At 34.0% G+C, this 24,000-nt stretch overlaps 1 protein-coding gene and 1 long non-coding RNA gene across 3 annotated transcripts in view; one reads left to right on the top strand and one right to left on the bottom strand.

The window, feature by feature from the left end:
- Window positions 1–24,000, top strand: part of LOC115214949 (polycomb complex protein BMI-1) — a 105,838-nt gene that overhangs the window by 4,911 nt on the left and 76,927 nt on the right. The window lies entirely within an intron of this gene.
- LOC118764518 overlaps window positions 3,729–24,000 on the bottom strand; it is a 26,820-nt gene continuing 6,548 nt past the window's right edge. Inside the window, exons 2-3 of the long non-coding RNA XR_005000328.1 lie at window positions 12,449–12,457; window positions 3,729–3,895 (exon numbers count right to left, since the gene is read on the bottom strand). This is a non-coding gene — a long non-coding RNA (uncharacterized LOC118764518). The remainder of the gene's footprint in view (window positions 3,896–12,448; window positions 12,458–24,000) is intronic.

Below are 24,000 nucleotides of genomic sequence, written 5' to 3'. Positions count from 1 at the left end.
TTATACTAACAGTAATAATTGGTGTGGTTGGCTTTGTGAATAAATGCCTAAGTGACTATTTGGATCAGCTAGTCCTTTCAGAAAAAGAACTCGACCAAATACAATTTGTAATTGGAACATTAAAAATTTATAAGACTTTTCTCTAGTTTAAAATGTGACATTGCTTTTGTTATCTCCATTCCAACAATGGAGGTTTGTATTATTGTCAGAAACCGGCTCCTTCCTCAGTGGAAGGATTTAAATAATTAAAAGTGGAAGAGAACATGTGCCTGCACGCACACACACACACACACACACACACACACACACACACACCACACACACACACACACACACTCACACACACACATACATACATACATACATACATACATACATACATACATACTTAAATACATATATTTATGCATAGCATTATCTAAATTCCAATGAAGGAATTTTAACTGTTAGTTGCAGACTGTTTCTTTAGTGAAGAGAAAAAGAAAACAAAAACAAACCAAGTGTATATACGTAAGGAACCAGACCAACCAAGACAATTCACAATTGATGGAAATGAAAATGAAATTCTGTACCTGCATCTATTTCGATGCTTCTCATTAATCTCTTCCTCTATGGTTTATATCAGTATATGTCGTATTGAAAGCCATATATACTTGTTATCTGAAACTTAGTTCTTTCGGGAATAAAATATGGAAAGCTCATACATGGACAGTGTGTTTATCATTAACTAGTATTTGTTACATTGCTTGTATTTTATCTGTTTTATATATATATATATATATAATCACTCACTCACACACACACATCTGTTTTATATATATATCTATATATATATATATATAATCACTCACACACACACACACAACATATATATATATATATATATATATAGTTTGTATGTGTATGAATAAAATATCTTTATAAAAATGTGTATAGGCATGAATATGTTTATGGATAAGGAATTTGAACTATTTGAAGATGTTTGTTTACACAAGTTATGCCTAAAGAGTCTTATTTTCATAAAATACAAGAAAAATGTGACAAGCATGGCAGACTGATGTGTGTAGGCATTCATACACAAGTGTGTGCCTCCACTAGAAACTTTCAGAAAAATGGATACTTTTTTATGAAATTTTCTACAAATATGCTTCAGACAGTGCAGATTTCAATTGCATCAGAATTTAATGTAAAAGATTTTTTTCCCAGGGTGGTGAGAGGAATTTCAGAAAATTCACAATTCAGTTTTGTTTCCTCGTAATTTCAGGAAAATGAGTATTTCTTAATGAAATTTTACAGATACCTTTTAGAGAATCTAGATTGCAATTATGCCAGCAAAAATCAGGTTTTATAGATTTTCATTAAGTTGTGTCGATGGTGTGATTAATGTTTAATGTATGGAAAACATCTTCAGTGCTTCCTTGATTGTGATCAGATGTGGTCACCATTCGCCAGACATATTTCCACAGCTAGTTTCTTTAACGGATCTGCAGTCCTGGGTAAAACAGAGACCAAGGGGGAGCATTTAGAAAGTGGAATGTTTTCACCCGCTCACACCCCTCAGCCAATCAGACACTGTGATCGGTGGAACGTCCACTTCAGCTTTTTATAGAGGATTAGTGGAGGAAAAGTGTGATGGCGTGGAAGATGAACTAGACACTCTTTTCCAGAGAACTTTCAGCCCCAGGACCAATGAATACTTTGAAAAAAATTCCTAGCCTGGCAGTGCTACTGGAGAGCTTTGCCTGTTCAGTATTAACTTTACAGGCATAGAAGTACCATCAGCCAAGTATGTTGGAGAAGTGTGCAGGATGATGAGACAGTCCTGCATGCACTCGTCCAGTGCCCAAGCATTGCTGACCTGTGGGTTTATGTTGATCACCTGCTGTCACATGTGGGACAGATCTGGCTGTCAACTGAATCCATCATGAACATCGCCCCACTACCTTCCTTTAACCAGGAAGGAAAGGGTGTGTTTATATGCCTGGTTGCCAGGGCAAAAGAGGTTCTATGGTGGACGAGATTGAAGGGGCTGAAGACAAACATTTTTCTCTTTGACCAATCCTTGATGAACTTCTTCAAGTTTCACTTGAAAAGGAAAATAAGGGTAGAGAGGGAAGTGTTGTCTTCTAGCCAGATTGCTGAAAGGTGGACGAAAGTGGTGAGATTAGTGTGGGTGAATGGGCCTAACCTGTAGTTGGAAAAAAGAAAAGGAAAAAGGGCACCTACCCCAGAAGTCAGGTTACCCATGAACTTTTCTGGGTTTTTTCCATGAGCAACCCCACTGAGGATCACATTGTTGATTTTTAAAAAATTTTGTTAGTCTTGTTTACATGCAAAACCTTCACAACACATACTCATGCACGCGCGCGCGCACACACACACACACACATACAGACACACACACATTCTTTGTTTTGTACTGTACTGTCCATAATGTTTTTTCTTAATGTAAACCCTTGTGGTGAATAAAGAAACCATTATTATTATTATTAAGGCGATGAACTGGCAGAATCAGTGACCTGAATAAAATACTTTGTGAGTATTTCGCTTGTTGTTATGTTCTGAGTTCAAATTCCATTGAGGTCGACTTTACCTTTCATCCTTTTGTTGTCACTAATAATAAGTACCAGTTGGACACTGGGTTCAATGTAATTGATTCATTCCCTCCCTCCAAATTGTTACTGAGTTTGGAGTGCTCTCAGACATGAAGGGATGAAAGCAATTCAAAGGGCTTGGGTGGCAAAAGTGCAGTGTGGAAACAAAGCCTCAATTTGGGCTTTTGACGGGCTGGGATGGATGCATGCTATATGAATCCAAGCAGATGTCTATGGAATTTCAGTGGCATATCACGACATGATGGGTTGGGACAGGGGTGGATTTCACCTCCTACCTCAGTAGCATGCTGAGACTTATATCCAGGGATGCAAAATTCTATGAAATGCTGATAACAGCCAAAGAACTATGGGCTGTGTTAATGAGCTGCATGTGGAAGAAGTCTCCAGGCTGGATGGTCTGCCCTTTGATCTTTGTCTCCATATGCCAGACTTGTTCAGTGATCTCTTGGTGAATGTCTACCTTAACTGATCTACTGAACTGATCTATTCACGACAACCTCCACATCATCACTCTCTACATCATAGAGAGGGTAGGGAAGAAACCCAGCATGGGTGGGGCCCTGATTAATTTGGATCAGTCAAAAGTTTTTGAAGTTGTCGGCCATCAATACTTGCTGGTTGTCCTTGCAGTGGCTGGTTTAAGTCCCATTGGATGAAATCTGTACCATTCCATACATAACTGGGTATTAAATGGCACAAAGGTTTTAGGAGGATATCTAAAAAATGACTTATTTGTTGTGTTGGTGCTTGAGGTCCGGCGAGTATTGGTCTTAGTTTGAGGTCAGTATTTTTATGTATTGGTTCTTCTGCTTATTTATGGCACTTTGTATTTTGGAGCTTTTGTGTATTTTGGGTAATCCATAGAAATTGCTCTCTTTGGTTACAGAACTGCATATATAATCTTTCTCCTTGTCTGTGAAGGAATCTTGGAATTCATTAATTAGTCTTCCGATTTTATTCATTATTGTTTTTTCCTGAGTGTCTTGGTTCTTCCTTGTAGTAGGTTTGGTTTGTTAACATTTCCAATATTTTATCCTTATTTTTGTCCTTGTCCACGTTACTGTCGCCCCTCCCTAATCGGCTTCTTTTAGGATGATTGAGTTGTCATTCTTCAGTGTTTGTAAGGCTTCCTTTTCTTCTTCACGAAGATTTTGTTTGCATCTGTGGGTATTTAGGGGAAATTTTGAAATCGTGTCTATATGCGCATCTAAATATTTGTCCTTTCCCTTGTAGGGGGTGAAGTGGGATTTATTTCTGACTATTTATTTATCTTTTAAATCCTTACTGCTGAAGAATTCTGTAAGTCGGAGGTGGCGGTTGAAGTGTTCAATATCAGATTTCAGTTCAATGAGATTAGGGGTGGGTGTCGGGGTAAACTTGAAATCTTTTAATAGGAGGTTCATCTCACTCTTGTTGAGGTTTCTATTTGACAAATTTATGATCTTCGGGTCTATATGTTCTGTGTGTTCATTTAAATTTTGCATTTTATCAGGTCTGGTGCCTGATTTTGGTATTTTCTTCCTAAATACCAAAATACCGAAAAGCAATAGAACTACATTTCATCAAAAAATTCTCCCCAAAATACATATAAATATCTCTGACACCTGCACACAAATTTTGTAGCTTGCTTCAGCAACATGTGCAGTTGGTCGCAAAACACATAGGGGGCTATGTTGTGCTGAAGTGAATAGAGATTTTTCAATTACAATAAGAAAGGATAACATTTTTAAAAGAAAATTTTATTAGTGGCCAGCTTATACAAAAAGACCGATTAAGGTGAAATTATATTTATAATTAAGGGCATTGAAATTTTCCAGCCTATATGCCAAAATAGATGCTAAATCTTCTCACCACTTCAGAAGTTGCTAAATCTTCTCACCACTTATGAAATTTAGTGTGAGGGTATCTGGGGTATTTATATGTGCTTATGGATTTGCATTTTGCTTTCCTGTGGGTACATATATATATCTTATTTATTTCCTGTAAGTGTGTCCTGCTGAAGAAGGAAAAGCCACTGGGCAAATCTAGAAATTAGCTAATCCAGGACTATCTTTATTATTAATTTCCATTAGCTTGTCGCTTTGATTTCAGCGTGTGTGTAAATTTTGCCGCTTCTATGCCCTTATATATATATATATATATATTGACTCCCAAAGGTCAATCATGAAAAAGATAGACGGCATGTCAGACCTCGACTACTGGGATCGACTGGAAAAGCTGAAACTGTATTCACTCCAACGACGCCGTGAACGCTACATTATCTGTATGATGTGGAAAATATTCCATCAGCACTGTCCAAATGATGTTGGTATCACCTTCAAAATACATCCAAGACTTGGACCCCGTGCCATCCGTCCACAACAAAAATCTCAATCGCATCTCATAACAACATTGCGGCACAATTATTTCACCTCAATTGGACCCGCCCTCTTCAACATTACACCAAGACACATCAAAACAGAAACTGACCACACAAAATTCAAGAAGATTTTGGACAAATTCCTTCAAACAGTCCCAGACAAACCACCCACACCCGGATATGTCTCCGCAAACAATAACTCTCTGCTCGAATGGGCCTTGGTGCCCAAATCCTGAATTGAAAGACTTCACCAGGTGGTGCTATTAAGTTAGACATGGCCTGGGCCAATACTGGCCAAAACCTTTCTAAGTTATTCTAAGTTATATATATATATATATGTATATATATATATAAAGCTAAAAAATTATGGTTGAGAAAATACGTGTTAAACACAGTATCTAAACCTCATTTCAGGGTAAGTCCCATGTCATGTGTCTGTGGAGTATGTTCACCAGTGATACACAGCAAACATCATTGTAATAATTTCAGGATGGATCTTGGGTATATATTAAAGATAAAAAGATAAGATGGAATGTACCAACAAAAAAATTTATATTATCATGCCCTTTTGGGCATGGAATGATGCGATAACACCAGATGCAACTCACAGTGCATAGAAGACTCCTCAGGTGGGATTATAATGTTTTAAACTGGGAGATTAACATTGAGCCTACAGAACCCACGCAGCAACAGCATGATGAATCGACAACCAATTGGTTAATTTTTGCACGACTCGTAACATCTATAAATGCACTGTGCATGTGAGGGGAGGTCCTTATGTTTATATCGGTGCCACAGTTGATTCCTTTCAAGAATCGATATAGAAATCATTTTTCTAGTTTTAGAAAACTGAACAAGAGACACGTGACGTAACTGGCAGATTTTCTGTGGCAATTGAAAACCAGCAGGATTAAATATGAGATTTCATAGTCATTTATGAAATACACAAAACCCTACAACTCACATTCTAGGACCTGTGGACTGTGCTCTGTAGAATCCCTGTCAATATTGCTTACTCATGAAAAGGTCATTAATAAATTAACAGAACCCATTACATGTTGTTTACATGCCATAATAGCCACCTTCAAATATTACTACCCTGTTAACACAGCACTGAACTGCCATAATCTACATTGAACAGTAAACATCATGCTATCATTTCATACACTGCTATGTGCCCATGGACAGGTGTGTGGGCTTTTGCCCATGTGTTGTTTACTATTCTGTACTTGCATGTGTGTCAGAGTAGTTTTGTGAGTGTGTGCATGTAGGTGCAAAGTTGAGGTGTTTTTATAAGCCTGTGTGTATATATAAATGCTGAATGGAAGTCTCTGGTGTGTATGCATGTGTACATAAGTATATCTGTGTATGAACATGTATGTATGTATAATTATGTGAGTGTACAAGTGTACTTGCCTGCAGACATGTGAGACTATGGGTGTTAATGTACATTTTCAATTGTATGTCCTGTGGTATGAGTGTGATGGGATGTGTAGGTCTGTGTGGGTGGGATCTCTTAGAATTATGTGAAGATGTGAGTGTGCCTGTGTGAGTCTGTGGCTGTATCTGTGTGTGTGTGTGTGTGTGTACATGTGCTCTGTGGAGGCAGTGTTGATGTGATCTCTGTATGGGTCAAGGTGGGTGAATTTTTGTGCCCTGGGGGATGTATGCATATGTCTAGGTATGTTTCTGTATGTATGTGTGCGTGTGTGATTGACTGACATACATACATGTGGTCATGTGTGCTGGCATATGACCACGAGTATAATTATTAACCTGTGCATCTATATGTCTTTGCATTTATGTAAATGTATGTATGTGCACGTCTGTCTGTGTATTTGTCTAACTGTTAAAATCTCTCAATACAGCGAAGCTCAAATGTAAATCTCCCAGCTTAAAACCTTATCTCACCTGTGGAGTCTTCTATGCATTGTGAATTGCATCTAGTGTTGTTGCATCGTTCCACGCCCACAAGGGAGCAGTGCATTTTGAAGATGAACCAATTGTTGTGATAATGTAAATTTTTTTGTTGGTATATTCTGTCTTCTCTTTTTATCTTTAACATATATGTTCTGTGTGTTCATTAAAATTTTGTGTTGTGTCGGGTCTGGTGCGTGATTGTGTATTTTCTCCTTAAAAAAAAAGGAATTGTGTTAATGTGTCTCCATGTAGATGGTGGGATGGCTCATGATTTTTCTACGGGATTCCATTGTCTATAGGTTCTGTTTTCTTCCCATCTTCCATGTTTTTTGGGCCATTCAGGATATATAGGATTTTTAGTCGTAAATTGTGGGATTCTTGAGTTACCATGGCAGTTATTCCTATTATGGCTTCTGTGTTGTCCATAATCTTTTTGTCTTTCTTCCCGTTGATTCATCCATCTAGGGCAGTGCTTCTTGAACTATCTGATGTGGCATACTGGTAGTATTTTTTCCCCCAATGTGCCAGGGAATGGTAATATTTCTTAGTGATATTAATTTATACCTGAAACAATGTATACAATGAATATAATAAAAGTTGACAATTTTTTTTATCCTATATTTATTTTGTATACAAATAATGCAATATTACATTAGCATTCTATATGCATTTTATGTTTCTTTCTTTTCTGGAAACTCGACGTGTACCAGAAGCGGACCCGCACCGGTGTGTGGACCACTACTTTGAGTAGTACTGATCTAGGGTACATACTATTACGGGTTGGTGGTTGTCTTTTTCCCCGTGTATTTGTCCATCTAGGGTGTTTGATATTATGGGTTGATAGTTGTCTTCTATATTTCATGTGTTGGCTTATTGCAGTCTTATGTATTGCACCATATGGGCTTCTGGTTTGCACCTGGGGTGACATGGAGGTCATTTCTGCATATGTTCTAGGGTAACCAGAGGTTTGATACCTGAGTTCGGTTCCTCGGGGGGTTTGTGTCTATGTTTGTTTTCGATTTTCTCATTCTTTTGTTGTTGTGGTTTCATTTTCATAATGGATTTTTCTCAATATTTTTTTCATAGTTGGTGAACCACTCTTGTTTTTTCCACATTTTTATGGGTTTTTCTTCTTCCTACTTTGTGTCTTATATATATATCTTCATATATATATGTATATGTGTGTGTGTGTGTGTGTGTATATATATACTTATCTATTTCCATTGTCCTGGAACCTCACCCCAAAAAACAAAAAAAAAACCCCAAAACAAAAAACAGTGTTCTGCATTTCTAAACAAAACAAAAGAGCATCTGTTTTATATAAATAAGCGACTTGTTTGTATATGCACAAAAAATTTTATTTGACAAGTTTGAAAAATGAACAAACGTCTAAATAAAAAACAATTCTTTTTCCAAAATTCTGGTGACCTCTTTTCTCAGTATTCAATATTTGTGTACCACTTCTAACACTCAATACATACATACACACAGAGACACACACACATATATATAGATGTATATATATACATAATATATACATATTTATATACATATAGGCGTAGGAGTGGCTATGTGGTAAGTAGCTTGCTTACCAACCACATGGTTCCGGGTTCAGTCCCACTGCGTGGCACCTTGGGCAAGTGTCTTCTACTATAGTCTCGGGCCGACCAAAGCCTTGTGAGTGGATTTGGTAGACGGAAACTTAAAGAAGCTCGTCGTATATATGTATATATATATATGCGTGTGTCTGTGCTTGTCCCCCCAACATCACCTGACAACCGATGCTGGTGTGTTTATGTCCTCGTTACTTAGCGGTTCGGCAAAAGAGACCGATAGAATAAGTACTAGGCATACAAAGAATAAGTCCCAGGGTTGAGTTACTCGATTAAAGGCGGTGCTGCAGTCAAATGACTGAAACAAGTAAAAGAGTATATTTATATACATATAAGCGTAGGAGTGGCTATGTGGTAAGTAGCTTGCTTATCAACAACATGGTTCCGGATTCAGTACCACTGCGTGGCACCTTGGGCAAGTGTCTTCTACTGTAGCCTCGGGCCGACCAAAGCCTTGTGAGTGGAATTGGTAGATGGAAACTGAAAGAAGCTCGTCGTATATATGTATATATATATCTTTGTATGTCTTTGTTTGTCTCCCCACCAATGCTTGACAACTGATGCTGGTGTGTCTGTGCTCCCATAACTTAGCAGTTCAGCAAAAGAGACTGATAGAATAAGTAGTAGGCTTACAAAGAATAAGTCCTGGGGTCGATTTGTTCGACTAAAGGCGGTGCTCCAGGAAAGCTGCAGCCAAATGACTGAAACGAATAAAAGAATATATATTACACACACACACATTCCACACATATATACATGTATATATATATCACAGACACACATATATATCTATGTGTGTGTATATATATATACACACACAACACAACACACATGTATACATACATAGCATATATGTATATACATATATTCCATATATTCTATTCTTTTAATCTTGTATTTCTTTCAGTCATTTAACTGCGCCTATGCTAGTGCGCTGCCTTTGGTCGAAAAAATTCATTACAGAGTATATTTTTTGTAAGTCTAGTACTTATTCTATCGGCCTCTTTTGCCAAACAGCTAAGTTACGAGGACATCAGCACAACAACATTGGTTTTCAACTGATGGGGAAATATATATATATATTACATACATATATATATATATTACACACACACATAAATATATATTACATATATATATATATAAATATATATTACATATAAATATATATATATTATATATTTTATACACATATATATATGAGATTACATATAAATATATATATATATTATATATTTTATACACATATATATATGAGATTACATATAAATATATATATATATATTATATATTTTATACACATATATATATGAGATTACATATAAATATATATATATATTATATATTTTATACACATATATATATGAGATTACATATAAATATATATATATATTATATATTTTATACACATATATATATGAGATTACATATAAATATATATATATTATATATTTTATACACATATATATATGAGATAAAGAGTACATGCTTTATCCACTTAAACAGTGCAACAGGACCCGTGTATAAAATATATAATATATATATATATATATATATATATTATATATATATATATATATATATTATACATATATATATTATACACACATACATACATATATATACTAGCAGTCCACCCCGGTGTTGCCTGGGATTAAGTTAGGATTATTAAGCTAATCAAGCGCTTTGTTTCCAACCAAACTTAAGTTACACAGTCAAATATGAGCGAAATCCATTGAAATTTGTAAACGTTTGGCAGAGAATGGGTTGCAGACAATTTGATTGGGAAATCCCATAAGGAATCGGTTCATCGATTTTTTTTCCAGTCATCGATTGTTTTTTTAAAAAGTTTTTTGAGAACTTGAAGCATTTAAAGATCCCATAAGTCCTAAGCAATGCCAGCATAAAGTTTGAACAAAATACGTAAAATTATTGTTGAAAATGGGGTGTGGTCAATTGTATATGGGAAATCCTATAAGGATTTTTCATCCTAATTGAATGGAAAACCCCATAAGGAATCAGTTTCTTGATTTTCCACCCCCAAAAGGACTTAACCGAACACAACATTGCTGATTCAAAAAATCTATATTTATACTTTAAAGTTAGTTTTCACACCCAACCCAGTTCTGCAAAATCAGTGTCACGATGGGAACGCATGGGTTGGGAGTTTGACCGGTAGAAGTGAGCAGGCTGCACATACCAGCCCTTTCAAACCCCACATCATCATATAACCCCCCACTTGGCCCATGGTTTGGGAAACCTTCTGGCAAGGAAAATACAACTCCCAAAAGAAAGGGCTCTCAATCCTCTGTGTCAGAAAAGGTTATGTTCGGATCATAACTAAGCCTTAACCTAAGCCTAAGCTAACCTAGCGAATTGAGGCTCGGGAGCCTCTAAAAGGCAGCGACTAATCTTGTCCTATCCCCTCCTAGGGGTACTATCAACCAAAGCTGCATCGAAGATATGCATTGGGGAAGGTTGCATTGAAAGTTTACACTGGATCGAAGATTTGCATTATAGATCTGCAGTGAAGAAGGTTGATTCGAAGTTTTGCATTGGGGATCTGGATTGGAATAACTTAAGAAAACTTACTAACAGTCTTAACCAAAAAAATAAGGGGTCTGGCCCTGCTAGCCTAACTCTATGAGCAACTTGGCCAAGCAGTGATATTGGCCGAGTGAGCATTGTTGTCGAAGAAGTCAGCATTGTCCAATAAAGAGGAGGATGAGTCATGTTGCCATGGTTTGAGAATATATCCGGCCAGTGCTTTCGGATCACCTGTTTATAACCACATTGGCTGCACTGATGACTTGTTCTTCTTTCTACGTCTATAAAACATCGCTATAGACAACATTGTGTGTTCTGCCCTGAGGGGCATACACAAAAGCAGTGTTTCTACTCCCCACTCGGGAGCAAGCCACATAAAGTTGCCCATGTGAAAGGCACGCCCCCACCTCCTTAATGGATGCCTGCCACTGATAGTGTTTGGCTTTGGGCCTCACCGGGAACTGTGATCTGCAGAAGTGAAATGGCATGTCTGACTCCGAGGGATAAAGCTGAATCCTTGTAATGAAAACATTTCCTCCCACCTACACCTCATAACAATGTTGGCTTCAATAAAGTGGGGCATCAAGGACTTGACTACCAAGCGGGTCCTGTTGCACTGTTTAGGTGGATAAAGCGTGTACTCTTTATCTCATTTGAGTTTTATTGAATGATTGGGTAAAATTTTCTTAACAAATAGGATATATTGTAAGTCTACACACACACACACACGCAAACACACGCTTGGTGTTATTTTTGTTGTGATATGTGTACTCTTTATTCCATTTGATTTGTTGTTTTGAGGTGTTCCACTAATTTGATGGTAGGTTTTTTTGAGGTGGAGATTAAAGCAGTGATTTATTTCTGGTACCATTATATCATCGAAGATTTTATGGCAGGAGATAAGTTTCGGCTAGGACTATCCTTTGTTTTGAATCAGAGTTGTCAATGATGTATCAGCTGTTAAGGTACAGCATTCGGTAAATTCCGTAAATTATTTTTATTTGTTTTTTGATGTGGAAACGTACATTTCTTTTGATGTCAGCATAAAGTGAAAGAGAGAAAATGACAGGGATGGGTGTATGTGTTGAGGGTGGGGTGCGAGATAGAAAGTGTGTTTGAGAGAAACAGAAGGTGTGTGTTGATGTGTGTGTGTGTGTGTGAGGGAGAGAGTAACTGTACATTTTTAAATTCATTTTTCCTCGCTTCTTTTTTGAGTGAGTGATTGACTGAAAGAAAAAAAGAGAGAGAGAGAGAGAGTGTGTGTGTGTGTGTGTGTGTGATAGTGTAACGCTCCTCTCTCTTTCTCTCTCAATCAAACACTAAAAACAGATGCGAGAAAAAGTAAATTGAATTTAAGTTTTCTCTCTCTCTCTCTCTCCCTCTGTCTCACACACTTTCTCTTTCTCTCTTTCTGAAAACACACACCTCTCTCTCTCTCAGTCAATCACTCACACACTCAAACAAAATATGAGGAAATATAAATTTTAAAAATATATGTGTTACTCTTTCCCTCACGCACACACACACACATGGCGTACATTTTTTGAATTTATTTCTCCTCGCATCTCTTCTGAGTGAGTGAGTCAGTGATTGACTGACATAGAAGTGTTTCTTGTCAGAAAGAGAGACAGAGAAAGTGTGAACACAAATAGTGAGCGGTGTTTCACAGGGCACTATCTTGGGACCACAGCATTTTATAGTGGCCCTCTCAGATATGCCCTCAAATGTCCAGATAGCCACCCTTGCAAGCTATGCAGATGATGCGAAAGTCTCGCAGAAAAAAAATACAGAACCCCAGTGATGTTGCACACCTGCAGCAGGGGTTGGACTCAATTTACAGATGGGCTGAGGATAATGATATGCAGTTTAATGCTGTAAAGTTCCAAGCCCTGTGCTAGCAGCATCCAAAATTGAATATGTAACTTACAGGGTACACTGGTCCACAGGGAATTTCAATCCCAGAACCTAAATCAGTGAGGGACCTGGGTATCGACATGAGTGATGATACCTCTTTCCAAGTGCACATTACCAGGATACACCTGTTATTAGTCCAGTAACAAAAAAAAAAGGAAAAATAGGAATAGGAAAATTATCTGGTTCACTCCACTTTACTCCCCCAAAGTGACCTGTAATATAAGTAGATATTTCTTATCACTTATAAGATAGGCATTTTCCAATCAATCATAATTGTAGAAATCTCTTTTACAGGCTCAACTTAAGAATTACTTTTAGTTCTACTACTAACTTTTAAAATATAACTGCATACAACACACAAAAAGAACAAGATGAAGCCGGCTGTTCTTGCAGAGTTAAAATTTTGTTCCCACTAAATAGAACTTTTATGACTGAGGCCATCTTTTATGAAGCCACTATAGACAGTACAACCACTAAGGACTTAGATTCATCAAGGAAACATGTGGGTCTCGCAGAGGGAAATTTTAAAGCCAGGTTCAACAATTACACCTTAAGCTTCAAACACTAGAATAAAAGGGAAACATGGTCCTTAAACAAAAACAGTGTCAGCTTTAAGATTCACTGGAAGATCTTGGCCAAGTGTAAGCCTTACACCAACAGCAGTGGAATGTTTGGTCTTTGTGATATGGAAACGTGGTTTATCTAGAAAAGTTCTTTAGACCCATCTACATGTCTAAATTGAAGTACTGAATTTTTGGGGTGATGTCCACAAATTGCTAAACATTTGCTACATTTTTGGACCCACAATGATCACAGATAGAATCTGCTTTTTATATTATGTCCATGTACAAGCCTTTCATATGCCTTCATATCTCTTATATATTCCTTATATATAGTTTATTGATTTATATATTTTTTCTGTATATTATTTTTCACCCTTTATAATTGTGTAACTTATATGTGTTTAGTATATACATGAGGTGTATGAACATAATGTGCATGAATATAATGATGCGTGTTTCTGCATGTGTTTTTATTTGTATATATGTCTTTCTATGTATGAATATGCATGTACATATAAACTACTTTTTGTATATCCGCGTATGTATATATGCATGTGCATATAAACTACTTTTTGTATATCCGCGTATGTGTGTATGAGCATAGCATGAGTATATATGCATGTATATGTGCATGTATGGGTAGACATATATATGTATATATGTGTGTTTGTATACATACACACATGTGTGAGTATCAATGTGTGTGCATGCGTCTAAGTGTGTATATGTGTACATATGCGAATTCTATGAATGATGTATTACTTTCCACATGCCTATAGGAGTTATTTCCCTTTATTTCTTTTCATAGCATTGATGAGGTGCTGAAGCAGACTTCAGCCCCAGCTTCCGAAACTCTGAGTTTTATTATAACAACCAACTAATTGTCACATATTATATTTATAGATATATTACATATATATATAGCAAAATGTCTGTGTGTGTGTGTGTCCTTTATACAAATCCACAATTTTTCAGTTAGAGGGCTCGCACTTTCTATGGTCATTCAAAACCATCCAAGGGTGGTCGTGCACATTTTCCCAGTCGCCCCGCAAAGCCATTAAAAAATCAATAGAAGTGACTTTTTAGTGAATTTTCTATCCAAAACCCAATCAAAATGCCTGAAATTTGATATGCCAATTGAATGCCAACTAGCTGTATGAGATTGATCGGAGATTTGGACAGTACTCGCGTGTATATGCACATGCACGCAGCTGTATATGCATGCACTAGCACTATGACCCAGCGTTGACGGGTCATGGTGCTAGTTAATCCAAACATGAACAAGGAGAAAACACAACAATGCGAAGATGTGGAACAAGCATAGTGTTATTGGATGCTCAGGAAAGGAAAGAAAGAAGGATTTAATGTTTTGAGCACGGCTCTTCGTCAGAAACAGAGAAAAAGAAAGGTAATGGGTGAAGAAAAAGTCCTTTCAAAGACAGGAGAGTGCAAGAGAAGGATGTATGTGTGTGTATGTGCGTGAGCACAGGTCTGTGTGTTTGAGTGTGTGTGTGTGTAATGATAGCACATGTGTGTGTGTATGTGTTAGGTTATGGCTCTTTATCTATATGTATAGTTGGGCTTAGTATCTTTAAGGTCATAAGAAGAATTTATAGTAAGAATTAGGTAGGAGTGGCTACCTCTTGTGTGGTTACCTACACATGTGGGTAGGAGAATGGTCTGTAGAAGGTACTGGTAGTTTGAAGTATGTATGTGTGCGTGTATGTATATGTAGTGTGTGTGTTTTTGTGTGTATATTACATATATATATATCAAATATATATTATATATATGTATACTATATATACTACATATATATTATATCTATAAATTATATGTATTATGTGTATATATATATATATATATATATATATATTATGTATATATATATTATATGTATATATATGTATATATTATATATATGTATGATATATATATTTGTATATATTATATATATAGTATATATGTATCTGTAAATGTAATATGTGACAATTATTCGGTAGCCATGATAAAACTCCGAGTTTCGGATGCCGAGGTGGAAATCCACGCCACCATCTCTTCAGTTATCCAGCCATCAGAAAAAGCTATGGAAAATGACCATTATACGAAGAGAAATTACTGTGTGATTGACCGTTATTAAGATAAAAGAGCTATTCGAATGACTGCTAAGTAAGGGGAGGGAGTAAAAGTAAGGGGGTAAAAAAGTTCAGAGTATTCACATAAGAACGCCTGATCATACCTACACATGTGCACCCGCACACCCACATGCGTGTACCTAAAAGTATACATTCATCCACCCTCACTTAAAAACGTACGCATCCTCACTCTCATCCTTTGCCAAATGTATATGTATATACATACAAACCCTCACACACATGTGTGCATCATAAAGGTTCACACACACATCTATATATGCACAAGCACAAGAAAAAACGGGGTTAAGGGTAACAATACAAAAAAGGCGTAAGGGAGTATACAAAGAGTAAAGCACATCTATATATGCACATACCCTTATGCACACACACACACACGCCTATATATGCACATACCTGCACACGTCTATATACACATGCACACACACGCACAGAAAGGATCATACACACGTCTGTATGCACATATACACAAGAAAAAACAGGGCTAGCATGGGTTGGACGATTTGACTGAGGACTGGCGAACCAGATGGCTGCGCCAGGCTCCAATCTGATCTGGCAGAGTTTTTACAGCTGGATGCCCTTCCTAACGCCAACCACTTCGAGAGTGTAGTGGGTGCTTTTACGTGCCATCTGCACGAGGGCCAGTCTGGCAGTACTGGCAATGGGCACACTCGTGCCAGTAAGGTGACGCTGGTAACGATCATGCTCAGATCGTACTTTTTACGTGCCCACCGGCATGGAAGCCAGACAGCTGCTCTGGCAATGATCCTGCTCAGATGGATCTGTTAGCGCACCACTGGCACGGGTGCCAGTCATCGAATTTGGTTTAATTTTGATTTTTCGATTTCACTTGCTCCAACAGGTCTTCACAAGCAGAGTTTTGTGTCCAATGAAGGGAGGTTGGCATGGGTGCCAGTCGTAGAATTTGCTTCGATTTCGAATTCAATCTCGATTTCATTTGCCTCAACAGGTCTTTGCAAGCAGAGTTTTGTGTCCAAAGAAGGAAAGGTATGCATAAGTGGGCTGGCTGCATCCCTGGTAAAGGCCATGGGTTATGGTCTCATTTGTCCTGCCGGGCCTTCTCGCGCACAGAATATTTCCAAAGGTCTCGGTCACTAGTCATTGCCTCGGTGAGGCCTAATGTTTGAAGGTCATGCTGCACCACCTCGTCCCAGGTTTTCCTGGGTCTACTTCTTCCATAGGTTCTCTCAACCACAAGGGTGTGGCACTTTTTCACTCAGCTATCTTCATCCATACTCGCCACATGACCATACCAGCGCAGTCATCTTTCTTGCACGCCACAACTGCTGCTTCTTAGGTCCAACTTTTCTCTCAGGGTACTTATACTCTGTCGAGTATGTACACTGACATGTATATATATATATATATATTATTTATATGTATATTATTTATATATATATATATATATATATTATTATATGTATATTATTTGTATATCATATATATGCATATATATACATATGTACATATATATTACATATATATGATATATATATATATAATATACATGGGTAATATATGTGTATATATATATATATATACTATATACATGGGTAATATATGTGTATATATATACTATATACATGGGTAATATATGTGTATATATATATATACTATATACATGGGTAATATATGTGTATATATATATATACTATATACATGGGTAATATATGTGTATATATATATATACTATATACATGGGTAATATATGTGTATATATATATATACTATATACATGGGTAATATGTGTATATATATATACCATATACATGGGTATATATGTGTATATATATATACCATATACATGGGTAATATATGTGTATATATATACTATATACATGGGTAATATATGTGTATATATATATACTATATACATGGGTAATATATGTGTATATATATATACTATATACATGGGTAATATATGTGTATATATATATACTATATACATGGGTAATATATGTGTATATATATATACTATATACATGGGTAATATATGTGTATATATATATACTATATACATGGGTAATATATGTGTATATATATATACTATATACATGGGTAATATATGTGTATATATATATACTATATACATGGGTAATATATGTGTATATATATATACTATATACATGGGTAATATATGTGTATATATATATACTATATACATGGGTAATATATGTGTATATATATATATATACTATATACATGGGTAATATATGTGTATATATATATATATACTATATATACATGGGTAATATATGTGTATATATATATATACTATATACATGGGTAATATATGTGTATATATATATATACTATATACATGGGTAATATATATGTGTATATATATATACTATATACATGGGTAATATATGTGTATTATATATACTATATACATGGGTAATATATGTGTTATATATATATACTATATACATGGGAATATGTGTATATATATATACTATATACATGGGTAATATATGTGTATATATATATACTATATACATGGGTAATATATGTGTATATATATATACTATATACATGGGTAATATGTGTATATATATTACTATATACATGGGTAATATATGTGTATATATCTATATACATGGGTAATATATGTGTATATATATATATATACTATATACATGGTAATATATGTGTGTAATATATATATACTATATACATGGGTAATAATATATGTGTATTATATATATATATATACTATATACATGGGTAATATATGTGTATATATATATATACTATATACATGGGTAATATATGTGTATATATATATATATATATACTATATACATGGGTAATATATGTGTATATATATATATATATACTATATACATAGGTAATATGTGTATATATGTATATGCTATATACATAGGTAATATGTGTATATATGTATATGCTATATACATAGGTAATATGTGTATATATGTATATGCTATATACATAGGTAATATGTGTATATATGTATATGCTATATACATAGGTAATATATATATATATGCTATATACATAGGTAATATATATATATATGCTATATACATAGGTAATATATATATATATGCTATATACATAGGTAACATATATATATATGCTATATACATAGGTAATATATATATATGCTATATACATAGGTAATATATATATATATACTATATGCTATATACATAGGTAATATATATATATGCTATATACATAGGTAATACATATATATATTTATATATGTATTTATGTATATATTATATATAGATATATATTATATATTTATATACATAATCTATATATTATATATATTCTATATATATATATTCTATATATATATATATATATATATATTATATTGAATATATATATATAATTTATCATCATCATTTAAAAAAAAATATATACATATTCAATATAATGAATATATATATATATATATATCTTTTATATTATATATATCTTTTATATATAATATATCTTTTATATATATATATATCTTTTATATATATATATATTTATATTATATATATCTTTTATATATATGTATTTTCGTGGTTGAAACCTTTTGGAATAATGGTGCTAGAGTGAGCCATATAGTGACCACTCTCTTATATTATTTATATATATATATATCTTTTATTATAATATATAATATCTTTTTATATATATATATATATATCTTTTATATATATATATATATCTTTTATATATATATATATATATATCTTTTATATATATATATATATATCTTTTATATATATATATATCTATATTATATATATAGTGCCAAAGATCCCAGCAATGCCATCACACTTCAGGACCAGCTTCTGCAACAGCCTGGGTTTCAAGGGCCTACAGCTTTTTAATATTCTCCCAAAGAGGCTGAGGAAATTGCACAAAGTAGATGTAGCGGTTTTTAAATCAAAGCTGGACATCTTCCTGTCAAGAGTCCCAGATGAACCTACCTCATGGCAAGAGGTGCAAATGAGAGTAGCTATATCAAACTCCATTCTTCACCAAGTGCCACATATTAGACGAGGTTCTTCGTAATAACAGTGTAGCACAAAATGGCGGTGCATCAGCATGGCCGCAGCTCTGAGCTGAAACTAGAGGGAACAAAAAAATATATATATACATACATAAATTGTATATATATGTATTATATAGGTAATGTATGTGTGTATATATATATTTATATATATACATATGTATGTGTATATTTATATATATACATATGTATGTGTATATTTATATATAGGTATATGTATGTGTATATTTATATATAGGTATATGTATGTGTCTATTTATATATAGGTATATGTATGTGTATATTTATATATAGGTATATGTATGTATATATTTATATAAATATATATGTATGCGTATGCATATATATATAGTTATATATATATGTATGTATATATATGTATATAAGTATGTATATGTATTTATGTGTATACATATGTATAAACATATATTTAGATATGTGTGTATATATATAATATATATACATACATATGTATGTATATGTATGTGTATATTTATATATAGGTATATGTATGTATATATTTATATATAGGTATATGTATGTATATATTTATATATAGGTATATGTATGTATATATTTATATATAGGTATATGTATGTGTATATTTATATATAGGTATACGTATGTATATTTATATATGTGTGTGTGTATATATATATATATGTATATATATAGTTATGTGTGTATATATATATAGTTATGTGTGTATATATATATAGTTATGTATGTATATATATATAGTTATGTGTGTATATATATATAGTTATGTATGTATATATATATAGTTATGTATGTATATATATTTATGTGTATACATATGTATAAACATATATGCATATATGTATATATATATATATGTATAAACATATATGCATATATGTAATATATTATATTGTATATATATATATATGTATATATATGCATATATATATATATATATGTATATATATATATATATGCATATATGTATATATATATATGTATATATATGCATATATATATATATATATGTATATATATATATATGTATATATATGCATATATGTATATATATATATATGTATATATATGCATATATGTATATATATATATGTATATATATGCATATATGTATGTATATATGTATGGGTATTGACATCAAACTCCCTTATTCACCAAATGGCACATATTAGCGGTGGCTCTCAATGATTACCGTGTAGCAAAACAGCACAGCCCCTGCTTCGTGCTGCAACTAAAAATATGTAGTGTGTGTATATATATATATATATATATATATATATATATATATACACACACACACGTCCAGTCGTCTCCAAACAGATTATCATGTTTGTTTAGATATGAAATCTACCTTAGTATTTCTTAAAGGTTAAAATAATTGTCTTTGTAATATAGTTTTCTCATATTAGGAGGAAAACGTATTGCTTCAAAACTATATCAAAAATAATCTATACTTTGGTAAATTTTAGAGGTGAGTTCGAAAGTTATTGAACAAGTAAAAAAAGTATTTCCCTATTTTAATCTCTTATCAGTTCTGATAGATCTGACCAAAAGCATTCCAGCTGTGGCTAACCCCTCTTATTCATAAATATTGTGTCCTAAGACTGTATCCTCATTTATGACAAAAGGATTTGTTTGGGCAGGAGACCCGGTTGATATTTTTAGTAGGTTGAATGGAAGTGTGGAAGTTTCCTTTTCAAAGACGCTATCCAGTAGAATTTTTTATCTCGTGTGTAAAAGGAGTGAAAGAGTAATCATTCATGTGTTGTCCTTCGTGTTCAGTGATGCAAATCATTAAGTTTTTCAATGAGTTAGTGAATAAAGAAAGGCGAGAAATAAGTGACAATTGCAGCAGTAAACAAAAGAATGCATCATAGAAACAGAGGTGACTGTGAGGATGGGAACAAAAATTATAAATAAATAAAAAAAAAACTACGTTGAAGCGTTGCGCAAACTTGCAAGAAAATGAAAGAAACATAAATACATGATGTGAATGTTATATGAATAAAGCTACAAGAGAAAGATTGTGTTTAAAGCTGCTCTACTTTCATACTTGCATGGTTGGCTCTCCCTCTCAGCCATCCCTTCAAGGTCGATTAAATACAAGGCAATAAAGTCAATGAGAATGGTGGATGCTATAGAGTAGAACGCCCACCCAGCGACTGCAGATCGCACAACGTTTTTCATTGTCAAGGAATCTAGATCATCCATAATCTGTAGCTTTGATTACTTCTTCTGCTCAAGTATTTGAAACAAATTGTGTTTTCTCTCGTTCTCCCAAGTCTCTCTCCTCCGTGTGTGAAATAGTACTATCAGCACTTTATTAATCTCTAAGCCTGTTACCGAGCTTTTTCACCATTTTGATGTTACTGCTTTAATTGGCAAAAAAAAAAAAAAAAACGACAGGAACCAACCATTCAGCAAAGGGTGGCCATCATGCTGAATGCGACTACAGTTTCGATTGTTGACTGATATCATTTTGCATATGCGACTCATGGTCTTTAAAATCAGATTTGTAGTGCTTTGTACCTAAGTAAGAATTGTCTTAATAATACATGTTTACCTGTACTGAGGGCAAATCATAGTTGGGATTGGTTTTCTCTGGATTTCGAAATAAGTCATGAACTGAGATTCAATTGACTATATTTTAATATAGCCTTAGTCATGATTATTTCCTACCAGTAGCAATAGTTCAATTTATATTTCAGTTTTAACTTAAATGAGTAATTATAAAGTTGTTAATTTCTTTAATTTTGACTTCATCTTATCTGTGCGCATGTGTGCACACGCATATGTATAATTGAACCCCCACCACACACACACACATTATATACTATCATAATTCAATAAAACATCAAATTCAGCACATTACGCACGAACATGGAAAAAGTTACAATGAAATAAAATAAACAAACACCTCATTGTTAGTTTGAAATATCTATTTCTACTCTAGGCACAAAGTCCGAAATTTTGGGGAGGGGTTAGTATGCAACTGGTACTTAATTTATCGACCCCGAAAGGTGAAAGGCAAAGTCGACCTCTGCAAAATTTGAACTCAGAACTAATAGGCTTATTGTAGCTACTGTTTTTCCAAAAGAAAGAGAATTTTCAGTTATATATCAGCAGCAAGTAGTTCAAAGCAACAGAAAAGTACTATTGGACTGAGCACTTCTGCGCATAAAAGGAAATGTTGAGCAACAAGTGTAATAGAAACTCCAGTTGAGTTTGTTTTGATATTTTGTCAGCCTGCAATAGTTGAGTTAAGCCATAGAGTTGGCTTCATGAAGGAGGACTTAGAAATATATCTAAACTAGATTTATACTGAAATACAAATGTTATGATTAGCTTCACCATTCGCCACCCTTGAAATTATTATTGTACTGGATTAGAAATTCTATTCATTCATATGTGGAGTCCGTTTTGACCATTTCTAGGATAAAATATACAGTGTTGCTGCTGCTTACAGCATATAGTTGTACATTAATATGATAAATGTAGACAAGTATCAGTAATATACTGTGATTGGTTCAATTCTTTCTACTCTCTTAGAATAATAAGCACTACAGCTAAACATAAAAATTATTATTAGGATTGTCACATGAACGAAGACTGGATAATAGAATCTGGTTGTGAAATATGCCAGGCAATAAATTTTATACTTTCAGTAGCACTTTTTTTCAGTCCAAGAGTATTTTAGAATGTCATAAAAATGCTGGTAAATCACTTGCATACATAGAGGCTTGTTTTAATTTTTGGTATGTTGACCTCATAAACGAAGTTTAGAAATTTGAGAAGGGGTAATAATGCATTTGACTGGTAGTATTTAGTTTACCAAAATTTGACTAGTACTTAGTCTACTAACTCTTAAAGGATGATTAGTCTACTAACTCTTAAAGGATGAAAGTCGACCTCATCAGGATTCGAGCTCAGAAGGAAAAGAGTCATAATATAATAATACTGAAAGTATATGCTGTCTTTAACTTCAGCAAATAAAAATAAATTTATTTCAGTGAAAGACTGAGTGGAGTAGAAGCCATTTTATAGAAAATTCCAGGTTTTCATTGATGAAAGCCATCTATGTCACCAACGTCACCACTACAACTATTATGTTTAACGGTGTTAACCAGGTTAGGAAGTTTAGCTGTGACTTTTATGGCAACCGGTTCGGAATTCTCAAACCAAGATCTGATATTTACATCAAGGTGCAGTCAAAATAAGTCAGTAATATTCTAAAGACACAACCAGTGAGCAAC

This window comes from Octopus sinensis, linkage group LG8 (assembly GCF_006345805.1).
Source record: "Octopus sinensis linkage group LG8, ASM634580v1, whole genome shotgun sequence".
Classification (NCBI taxonomy): Eukaryota; Metazoa; Mollusca; class Cephalopoda; order Octopoda; family Octopodidae; genus Octopus; species Octopus sinensis.
Note: the sequence above shows the minus strand (reverse complement) of the source record. Positions and strands in the feature narration are given on the sequence as shown.